This window comes from Anguilla anguilla, chromosome 4 (assembly GCF_013347855.1).
Source record: "Anguilla anguilla isolate fAngAng1 chromosome 4, fAngAng1.pri, whole genome shotgun sequence".
NCBI classification, from domain to species: Eukaryota; Metazoa; Chordata; class Actinopteri; order Anguilliformes; family Anguillidae; genus Anguilla; species Anguilla anguilla.
This window is the reverse complement of record NC_049204.1, coordinates 28,006,413-28,018,636: the sequence shown is the minus strand read 5'-3', so window position 1 is coordinate 28,018,636 and position 12,224 is coordinate 28,006,413.

Genomic DNA, 12,224 nt, shown 5'->3' with positions numbered 1-12,224 from the left:
TTTCCTAACTCAGTATATTTCTCTTTTTTGTTGAATATTTTTTGAGCATGTCTTCATTATATATGATAGGTGAATTCTACTAATAAACTCTGCACTGTTTTTCTAATAATACAGCGTGATCATGTATTACTTAGCAATAGTGCTGAAACCTATCCCTTCGTATAATTTTAATAGTATTTTTATAGTAGTATTTCTGAAAAGTGGTTGGTTTCAGATTAATGGCCACCTTTTTGCATTGCAGCTTGATATTAATAAGCCATAACTGCATACACTACTTTGGGTTTCTCACGGGCTCTTTTGACAGAGATGGACCGCACGACTGCAAAGCATCACAAATTCATCAATGCAATGCTTGACACTTAAGTGGAGAATATGCAGTGTTTGGTAAACTCAAATAGTACTGCAACTCATGAACAACTTTTACTACTACAAAAATAAATACAAAAATCAAATAATAAGCAAATGCTTCAGACCTACATCCAGCTAAGATGAAAATACACAAAGTAAACAACTAATACATGCCACGTTTTCCTATTGCAGGAGGCTATCTTGGCAAAATGATTTGCCTGAGGAGGCTTTTTTGGGGTGCATGCATTGACAATGCATCTCCTGGACAAGTATATTAGACATGATGAAACTACCAGTTCACTGTGGGTTGATGCACATGTATTAAGGGGAAAGAAAGCAGCTGATATGATGGGTCATAATGAAACCAAAACCACACATAATGTATTCCTCTTAAACCAGCATCTTTTATAATTGCACTGCAGATGTGTTGCAGTGTAGATACAAAATGATCTAAATTGCATTGAACAAGCATTAAGTTTGGCAATTTCACTTTGAATGCAAAAATATACCTCTCATACTGTTATGAAAAAAAAACAGCATGAGTTCATGTTACATGAGTTTTTAAATATGATTGAATACAGATTATGCATTATATTATATAAAAAAATGTTGTATGTGACACGTATTCATTCAGGCTTTTTTGCATCTCTCTCCTGAGATGCATTTTTTTCAATGACTAGAGCAAATAAGAATTAATTAATTTGTCCACTTGCTAGAAATTGTTCTTGTATACTGCTTGCTTATGTCAGATGGTTGTTGATTCATCTAGATCAGTGGTAACCAACCCTGTTTCTGGAGATCTAACATCCTGTAGGTTTTCATTTCAACCATAATTTGGCATACCTGATTCTACTAATTATCAGCTCAATGGGATCTCTAGCTTTGAATGAGGTGTGCTTTGTTAGGGTGGAGTGAAAACCTACTGGATGGTATATAACCAAGAACAGTGTTGGTTACCACTGATCTGGATAATCTAGTAGATGTCAGGTTTGGTGGGGTTCCAGCTCTTTGATGAGCATTTTCTCCAATAAAAGGGTGTTGTTTTGAGGGATTTCACACGGGACAATCTTCTGTCTCTAAGCTGGTAGTTTTGGCCATGCAGTGTTTGTCAAAATACAAACATACTGCAAACATGGATCATGCTGATCGAACACAGGGTCCAAGCAGCTAGAAAATGTATCACTTGATAAACTGCAGTTATACTGTTGTTATCTAACAGTTGATCATTCACTATTATTATCCCATTGCCAGATGCATCCACTCACATATTGCTTGCTATAATTAATACTGACAACAGGTAAGCATCCAATAATTCATTTCATATGGCATTCCGATGGAAATAGGGAGCAGTAATTAATTGTCGTAATCTTGTTATTTACAGGTGTTGTGTTGAGTCCAACAACATATGGGAAGGTTTATTCATGTGACAGTTTATTTAGATGCAAGCTCAGCATTATGCAATCTTCCTTACATTTTCCAAAGGAAAAAGATGCAAAGATAATCATGACACCAAACTAAAATCTTGTCCCATGATGTTCACAGTTCATACACATTTTAGCTTAAAGATGTGCACAATTTTTCTATGCAAATAAAAATAATTTTCTTACTTGCCTAATGTCATAATTGAGGAGAACTACTGTATATCTGATTGTATCGAGATACTACAATATACAAAGAACTAGTCATATTGTGTTTTTCCTGTGCATCATCTGCCTCACAGCCAGGTTTGTTTACTTGTGGTAATGCCCGTGGGTGCTCAAGACATTACAGCAAAGGAGGGGAGCAATTATTCACACTTGAATGGTGTTAGATAAAGAAGCGCTTTGAAAGGGGTGTGACTTTTCTTCACCGTTTCTCTGTTTGCACATGCTTGACATCATCAACATCTGAGCATCTACCTTTAAAGGCAAAAAAATAATTATAAATCCCAAAGGATAAAAAATGTTTAGCGCAAGGCACTGACAGGCTATCTGACTATTTTTAACTTCAAAGTCTCATCAGCAAAAAAAACTAGAATTGATATTCTATATATCTATTTTCTGTACATATGATATATCGGAGATAGCAATTTAAGACACCAAAGTGTGCTTCAACAGTGAATAGATCGAGCAATTAAGTCATTGTTTTTACAAAACTCTCAGTAGATTGTTACAAAAAAGTTACAAAAAAATTATGTTTCTCTTTTTTCCCATGAAAGTAATATAATCTTGGAAAAACAACTTTTTATTTCCCCTTTTTTTTACTTGCTTAGCAATGCTATTTTACCCCATTATTACAATAATATAAATAAAATATTCCCAAGATCAAGTTCCAGATATACATGTTTCTAGTGATTACTTTATTGATGCGTTTGCTGACTAATTAGACACTGTAAAATCATTTTGTTTATCTGGAATTTGTTTTGTGATTTTGTATGGTAAAATGTTCATGTATTTCCTGGTGGCCTATATAGATAATGTCTTATCTTTTTATGTAGTGATGCATTCATTCCACAGATGGGTACCTAACCCTAACCATGCTAGTGCCAACTATGGCTATGAGTACAATTGGCCTTATTCCTACCTGACATTTTCTCAAGTGGCAGAATATCCACTGCACAATAGAGGCTCCTCTGACGAAACAGGCACCTGCGATCTGTCTGTGCCAGCTCTGTTAATTGCATTGTCCTCCGGTGCAATAACTGCAGAGCTCAGCTTCTGGATTGCTGAAAAGCTGAAGACAAATGTGCCAACGTAAACCCTCCAGAACTGAATTGATGTTACAGAAGCTGGAAAGACCTTCTATCATAAATTGACATTCCAAAAGGTGCCACCCCCCCATAATTGCAACTCTTGATTTACCCTCTGAATTGCACATTATACCAGGAATAGCTTTGCATGCCATGCAAAATGAATGGCCTATATTCACACCCCAGAAGTTTTAATCAGTCAGATCAGGTCTCAGACAAATAATGCTTTCATTTTATGAAATGCACTCTATGAGAAATTCAGAATCTGAACAAGACACATGCAGCTGACATCACAAGATACAGAGCATACCAGATCAGACCTCCAGCTCTTGTGTTTAAGGTTTTAACAAAATGCCTTACTAGCTATTTGATTTATAGCTTTTATAGATTTTTTGCATGTTAGTTTTTTTTCAAGTGAGTTTGCTTGCTGGCTAGCTGTTATTTTTATATATAGCCAATGCTAGCAACAAATCCCTACCCAAATGATATTAATGCACTTCTGAAAAGCTTTCAAAATCCCTTTATTTTGACTTTGTGCCCAAAAAATCCACCTCCATTTGAACAAGAGATGTTTTTCTGGTGCTACCACATCTGGAATTTTTATCAGACTCAGCTTTGACTGGTATGACATTCATGCATACATGATTATGATTGTGATCCATGCATGATTGTGTCCAGAAATGGATACCATACATTTACACTGACTCCTTCATACAGTTTATGCTTTTCCAATATGCTTTTTCCAGTATCACACCTCTTGAGACTCATGCCTGCAAAACACATGATCAAGGTTTAGAAAGGTCAAGAAAATGATTAAAAATCAGACCATGAGAATGGATTTTGGGCGGGCTTTGCTAAAAATTAAAGCATAAATCTTTATCACTGAGCCCCCAAATTAATTCACCAGAGCAGAAACTTTCTTCACAGCAGAGTTCCTTTCCAGAGCAGATTTTGTCCACCAAGAAGTTCTGTCTGCAGCACTTCATTAGTGAAGCATACAGTGCATTGAAAATGTAAGGAACCCCTGCCAATGTCTTGTTGTTTGGCACATTTTGCATCAAAAGGATGTGTGATCATCACATACAGTAAGTCCGGGAATAGATAAATGATGATGTGATATAGCAAACAACACCGAAAGCTACAACTAATTCATTACTGCTAAAGGGTTTTTTAAAGGATCTAGCATCTACTTTTTCCTCCAAGGATATTAAATATCTGAACCCCCCCCCCCCCCCCCCCCATATATTTCACATTGATCTATATTTGGACTGTGTAAATCAGATATACTTTTGATTAAAATGCTGGCAAAAATACAGAAAACGTTGGCTGCTTGATGGCTCATTTGGTTTAGGCACCATGTGGTGGTGAGTGGATGAGTCCCACAGTCTCAGATTGAATTCAAACTGTGCCAGTGAGGACTGTGGCTTGTAACTCCATAGAGCGGTACACAGTTGACAATTTCATCAAGTCTACTTGGATTAAGATAATGCACATTTCTGTATGCACTATCCAGTACAATCTGTAATGCACATATTAATTAGTCATCATTTTCAGGGTAACAAAGGTATTCTGTAGATAGTTCACTCTACCATGCAAGTTAAAAGCTTGTCCTATTTCTGTCCATGCCAAGAAATGAGAATGATAGTGTACATTAGGGCCACAAACTACAGCAAAAGTGATCAAGGTAATGACCAAAGATAAATAAACCAAAATGTTTTTTTTTGTTTTGTTTTTTTGTGAAATTGTCACCAAGGAGAACATGCAAGATCACACTTTCCTTGATTTATAATTAATACATTCATGTATATTTGTGTTTATATCATGAATACATTTCTGTATATTGTATATATCTCACATATCAATTGATTGCAGCTGTAGTTTTGCTCCTATAAACTTGCGATCAGTGGGCTTACTCAAATGTTTCATAAATGTTTCTAAATAATGTGGCAAAATGCACATAAAATGCAAAAACAGCTGAGGTATTGTCAAGAATTCATATTTGAGAACGTACTTGTAGAAACACAGAAAGAAATCTTGACATACATTTTTTTTTTTTTAATACTTGATTAAAAATGAATGCTATCATATGACAGTTACCTGGAAAAATAATACGATTATAAGACATTAAATGTCCTCTTTGCTGGCCATCAGTTACCCCACTTCTGTTTTAGGAATATTTATTTTGACAAACATGCCCCAAAAATGACGCATAACCTTCTCAGCATGTGTTGTGTTAGTAGTTTCAGTTTGGTTCCAAATTAGTATTTTGAGAAGTCTTCCACAGATATTTTTGAGACCCCCAGAGGTAACACCAACACTATATAGAATCTCACCAATGAGCAGAACTGTAAATGTTAAAATGTGCTTTTCAGAATGATCAAGTCAAGACTAAATTCAACTTTACAGTTGTTGAATCCCACTTGAGGCCATTTGAAATGTTTCTACACCCAGGCAACTATACCCGTTCTTGTTGCTTTAATACACTGATGACCTTGTAAAACATAACTGCGAATCCGTGATGGGGCCGGTGGGCTTCATGATCTGGCAGAATCATTCCCTGTCTGCAGCTAAACCCTCTTCCCACGCTGTAAGCAGGGATTGCATATTTCCACCACACCACTGCAAGTTCTAAGCATGTTACATAAAAACAGTGTAAGCCAGCTGGAGTTATTTACAGTTAAATGCAAAATTGGGATGGTGACACAACTTTTGTTGTTTTGCCTCTGTACTCCAGCACATTGGATTCATATAAATGCAGACTGTCAGCTTTAATTTGAGGGTATTTATATCCATATAAGGTGATTTGCAAAATTAACATCCTTTTTAAACACAGTCCCCCCCCCCCCCCCCCCCCCCCCCCATTTTAGCTGAGCTCAGCTGTTGTAAGCTATGAGTTTTTGCATCATAAGTTAAATAGAAAGCTTACAAAAGATCTATAGTGTGATGTATAGGATACTAGGTGTGGAATTTGCAGTCTGTTGTTGTTGTCTTTCAACATGAAGACCAAAGAAGTGCCAATGCAAGTAAAGCAGGCCACCCCGAGGCTGAAAAGTCAGAATAAATCGATTAGAGACATAGCCAAAATATTGGGTGTGTCAAAATCAAGTGTTGGGAAAAAGTATTAGTCGCTCCCTGATTTCCTTTATTGTTGCATATTTGTCATACCGAATGGCAATCAAAAGTAATATTCCTAGAAAGCAATAATTCACTGGTGAACTCAGAAATAGCAGACGTCCTGGTGGACAATGGAAGACCACTGTAGTGGATGACTGAAGAATACTTTCATTTGTGACAAAAACCCCCTTTTAAACTGTTGAAAAACATGTAAGCATAGATGTGTCAAGGACTACCAACAAGGGAAGCCTATACCAGAATAACCTCACATTATTCACAACAAGATGCAAACCACTGGTAAGCCTCAAGAAGAGAACAACCAGGAACAAAGTCTTGTGGACAGACAAAATGAGTTTTAAAGTAAAAGAAAGAGGAAAATGTGGAAAAAGAAAGGAACTGCTCATGATCCAAAGCACCTCATCTGTTAAACATGTTATGCCTCAGAAATATATGGCTGCCACTGGAACTAGCTCACTCGTCTTCATTGATAATGTGACTGCTGATGGCAGCAGTAAGAGGAATTCTGTACAGAAACATCTGCTTAGATCCAACCTAATACCTCAAAACTCATTGGACAGCGTTTCATCTTACAGCAGGACAGTGTCTCCAAACCTCCTGCTGAAGCTACTAAGGAGCTTTTCAAGGACAAAAAGTGGAATGTTCTTGCCTGACTAAGTCAATCACCCATAATGAATCCAATGCAACATGCTTTTCACTTTTCACTAAATACAAGAATGAAGGCAAAGCACCCCAGAAACCAACAGGAACTGAAGATGGATGCAGTACAGCCCTGGCAGAGCATTATCAGGGAACATTCACAGCATCTGGTGATGTCTATGGGTTGCAATCTTCGAATCTTCGGCAGTCATTGAATGCAAAGTACTAAATATGAAATCTTTATTTCTGATTATGTTTGTCCTGTTACGTTTGCACCACAAAAATGGGAGGAAAATGTATACAAGCAGCTGTAATTCCAACAGGTCACCCAATATGGATGTAACTGCCCTCAAATGAAAGCTGATAGCCTGCCCTTTAGCCTATTATTCATTGTTATGTCATTGTTTATTTCAACTCCAATGTACTGGGGAGACAAAGCAACACAAATGTGCCACTGTCCAATACCTTTGAATTTATTACATGTGTCACATTATGAGGTGCAATGTGGCATCATTGAAGATCTCACCCTTGGATAAAACAGAATAGTACAGTATAGCACATAATGAGTTGTAGTAACACAAAAATGTATTAAAATCAAAAGAATTAAGCTAAGACATTATAGTGTTTTTAATAATGTGATGTGTAAGATTTTATTTATTCCAAGAAGACATGAAATGTTGTGTGTGTGTGAAATACAATTGTAGGGATTCAAGTTCTGAGCTTAGTAAAAGTGAAGCTATGAAATGGCTTGCATTGCACCAATGAACCGTGGACATATAACAAGAGCAGTAGGAATTATGAATGGGCTTCACCAGTCCACTTTTAACCCCTTTGTGCAAGCCCCCTAGTGGTCAGGAGACTGCTCTGCTCAGATATTCAGTGCTCCTGCAATCAAACTATGAGTGGAAACAGCACATTTGTTCTAACTTTTGTTATGTTATGATTTACAGCAATGCACAATTTAGACACTTTGGATAGATTTGGAGACATAAGGGAAACCAGGGTATATTACTCACTTTTTGCTTCATAGATCTTTAATAGTTCCGTATATCACCCTCAAATTTGCGGTCAAGGGGTTTATGATCCAGAACATGTATAGTTTTACCTGTTTTATATATGTGTTCTTTCTGTATTTCATTCCAAACTAAAGGATAACAACTTCATTACTGCATTTTCTCCAAGATAATTGCATTTGTGCAACTTTATTTTTGATCTATACTGTGTATATAAGTTATTGTATTGTAAATGGTGTGTCTTGTTTCAGTTAAGCCATTTTCCAAGTCTCAGTAATGCTGACATCCGGCATTATAAAGCCATAAATAGAACACCCCCTAAATGGGTGAGGATTGGCCAGGGGTTAGCTCACTGATGAATGCACAATCACTGCTGAGAAAATCCAACTTCTTCCTCAGGCAGAAAATAAAAGAACTCTTGCACACTTGTAAGGGACATATGGAATTAACAAGGATGTTGACAGAAATCCTACGTTTGAGAATGATACCTGAAGGACGTCACAAGATGCTGCTGGGAGAAAAGCAGCTTAAATTGAGGTTTCTGCCAAAACCACAGACATGTATAACATCTCTGTATGGATTCAATTGGGCAAACTGGAATAGAAGCAGCCGAGTTAGTACTCAAATCCAAACCCATACAACAGATACAAAACAATACAGCCATAAAATGCCATTTCAAAACTGTCCCCAAGTTAAGCAGACAGGAAAAAGCTATGTAAAAAAGCCAATAAAATTTAACATAATTTTGATATGAGCATATAAATATACTGCATCAGGCTGTGAAATGTACTTGTTAAGAGCAAGCCTGGCGCCACGAGGGGGCAAGAGGGGGCTTTGCCCCCTCAGTTGTATTTTCTGCCCCCCCAGTTTAAGTTTATGTACCCTATCCACGATATTTCGAACCCCCACGATTACTTGCACGAATATGGGAGAAACTTCCGGTTACCAACAACCAGCTGTTAAAACCAGCTGTCAAAACAGAAAACAAAATGTGGGATCACACTATCAGTGAATTAACCCTCTGGGGTCGAGAGCTCCGCCGGCGGAGCTCGACAAGATGAAATTAACTTTCGTTTCTATTTGGATGTTTAACTTCACGTGCTGCTATCATACAGATGCAACAAAAACATTGAGAGAAACCTTAGAATCGCCCATTGGCAAATAATATGAATTGTTTTAAATGTTCTAAATTTGATTAATTAGATCATGTATGCTTCGTTAAACTTTACTCATTACTATGTGAATTTCGCTCAGCAGGAAGTCCGCCCAAATCGCATTCACATGTTAACAACATTATAATTACTCTCCATAGAAGGAGACTAAAGGAGGGGCGATGCGAGATCCATGTGAGAAATGCCAAGTCTGCGAAAGCGGGATAGAATGTCAAAGTGTCGCCTAATTCACTTCTTTTGAGGTGAACATTTCGTTTAATTTTGGAAAATGGTCCGTCCGGAAGCCGACACTGATGAAGAGCGGTGTCATTTCGAACAGCGAACTGATCCAGTTGAGGATCAACTTCATGCGTAAGTATATTTCTTATGATCATATTGGTAAATATGTGTACTGTATTGCAACGTATCTGTGTGTTTGTAGGAATATCCAGCAATATGCGCGTTTGTAAATTCCCACACTACGAACGATTCGAACTATTGCATCTCAAAATTATAGGCTAGGCTCTCTGCGTCTGGTTGTGTTAGAAGTATCAGGTAGACTGTATGTTTTTCGATCATATTGGTAATAAATAGCCCGTGGCGTGGCTAAGATTCTAAAACTGATGTCCTCGCACAATCGATATTAGCATACTGTAAGTAAATTCGGGAAATAGCAATATAATAACCACTTAGCTAAACAGACCTAGCCTACTTCAGATTGAGGCATTGTTATTGATGAGTTGTGTGTAGTTGAGCTGGAATAGCTATGTTTATTTAGTTTAGCTAATGTTGTTTCGTTGATAGCTTGCATTATTTGTAAATGTGTGCTGTATTACATTCTGTGTGTTTGTAGGAATATTCACTAATATGCGCACTTGTAAATTCCCACACTACGAACGATTCTAACCATTGCTTCTCAAAATTATAGGCTACCTCTCTGCGTCTGGTTGTGTTTGTTTGGTTCTTTGTTTGTATATGATGTAACCATGTCACATTTCCTAAGTTTTGTTTTCATTAGTTAGTGGTTTGCCCCTTTTTTGTAAAGCACATTTAATTTTCACCTGTTGAAGGAAATGTGCTATATAAATAAAGTTTGATTTGATGTCACATTTCCTAACAATTTTGTTTTTATCATATTTACAGAGATGCTGATCAGGAAACACGGCCTAGTTCACCACTAGCTAAGAGGCCACGCAAGCATTGCAAGAGTACACCAGTCTCATCTCATCTTCCATGCGTATAGTTTGCTTCAATAAATGTTCTGAAAATCAAAAGATGTCTTTGTTTCTGTTTTCTAAATGTCTCACTGAGTCTTTGTCTTAGTGGTGGGGAGACATGCGGCCAGGTGTGAATAGCCTACTTAGCTGGCAGGTCGTCCTACCCAATGCATATTCATTACAGAAAGGCCACTTGCCCTCCCATTCTCACCTGGTGTTGAAAAATAGTAGTCACAACACTAACTTTTAGCAATGTATTTTATATTTCTCATTGGATTTGCTAAAATATTTTGTCATCTTTTGATACCCAAGACCTTGATGAACACATTTCAGTGACCAAAAGTCTTAGTCACAATTGTTCAGTGTGCTTTATTACAACATTCATGTGCATGTTCAAAACTACTGTTTACAGTTTGTGTGTTTTTAGAGCAGTTTACAATCCACACATGATTATGACCTGCTTACTGCTGCCATATTATTGTAGCTGAGTCTGTGCTGAAAACAAAGATATGAAACACTTTGGAATCACTGTATATAAAGTTGATGAAATTTACACAGATGTCAGAGCATCGCACAATCACCAGTGTGCCTCATTTTACCCTTAGACCCCAGAGGGTTAAAAAAGGTGACATTGCCATCCCCTAGCCCTCTGTGGATTGGGAGGATGACATGAAAAAGTGGCCGTCATTGACATACGGATGTATTTTTCCACACTTTGTGGAAAGTATCTCCGTTGATGGCGAAGCTATGAACAGCCTCAAGGGGTCAGAGGCGTATCAGTACCTACACAACAACAAAATTTGACCCGTTTATGTTAAGGCACTGGGTGATTTAATTTACTTAAAAGCTGAAGTAGAGCCCAGCCAAAGACTGAAGATCGGCAACCGCTGTGTTTCCCAGAGCCTCCGTAGCGCTACGTGCGTCGTAAGGTATACCTTAAGGTCTTCCTTTAGTTGCAGAGCTGTTTCCCAGCGCCTCCTTAGCTAAGGTATACCTTCTGAAAGGTATACCTTAGAAGGGTGGTCTGAAGCACTCGTAGCTGTCCCTTAGCGATGCGCTCCGCTCATCCTGTCACAGTTTTAGCCTTATTAGGGCAACATTTTGCTTTTCAAATCGATAGTTGTATTACAGTGCACATCTAGTAGCCTACATCTGCATGCACAAATGACATAGTTCAATATTAACTTTATGAAAATTAATTATCCAAACAACGTTTCTGTGCATAGCACATCATGAGAATGTTGTCGTTTCACCTGTCTATTCCCATCATGATGGTAATAAAGTATAGGGCCTATTCATAATACTAATCCAATTTGTTTGTGTGTGAGTCAATGATCACACTGACTTGGAACAAACCGCCAGTTTATTAAGAATAAAACCGCGTGAGCAAAGCCGACATTGAGTGAGTATACTTGCATGAGCAAACTGGACGGAACTAAATCACGTTGATTGGCCTAGCCATAAACACACATACAGGTACGGTGGCTCATAATGAACAAACAGGACAAATGATCTACATCCCTTTCCTTTAACTCACACCTCCTATATAAAACAAAATAGCAGTGGGTAAATATCAACATTACAGAACATTTCTTTCTTACCATGTTGTTTTACAATTTTCAGTAAACAACCCAATAATGATATTCTTGGTTAAACTTAAGACTATCCAACAGCAAACCAAGGTGGATGAACATATCACTTTAACAGGTAGGCCTATTCATAAGGCATACCCGGTATAGAATTAATCATGATCAATTTCCACAGACATGCTTTTGCCTTTCATCTACGATCATTTTTGCACTACAGAGAAAAGTCAGCGGGAATCAGTGGATATGCTGCTACAGTTGCCTATATATTGTGTGACAAAAACAAATTAACATTAGACCTTAGTTTCAATGAGAACAAAATAATTCACCCATATGTAGCAATATCCTTTTTCCTGGGCTTCCAAGAAGTCCCAGACTATGGCTTATATGTCCCGATTGATGCTCTTTAT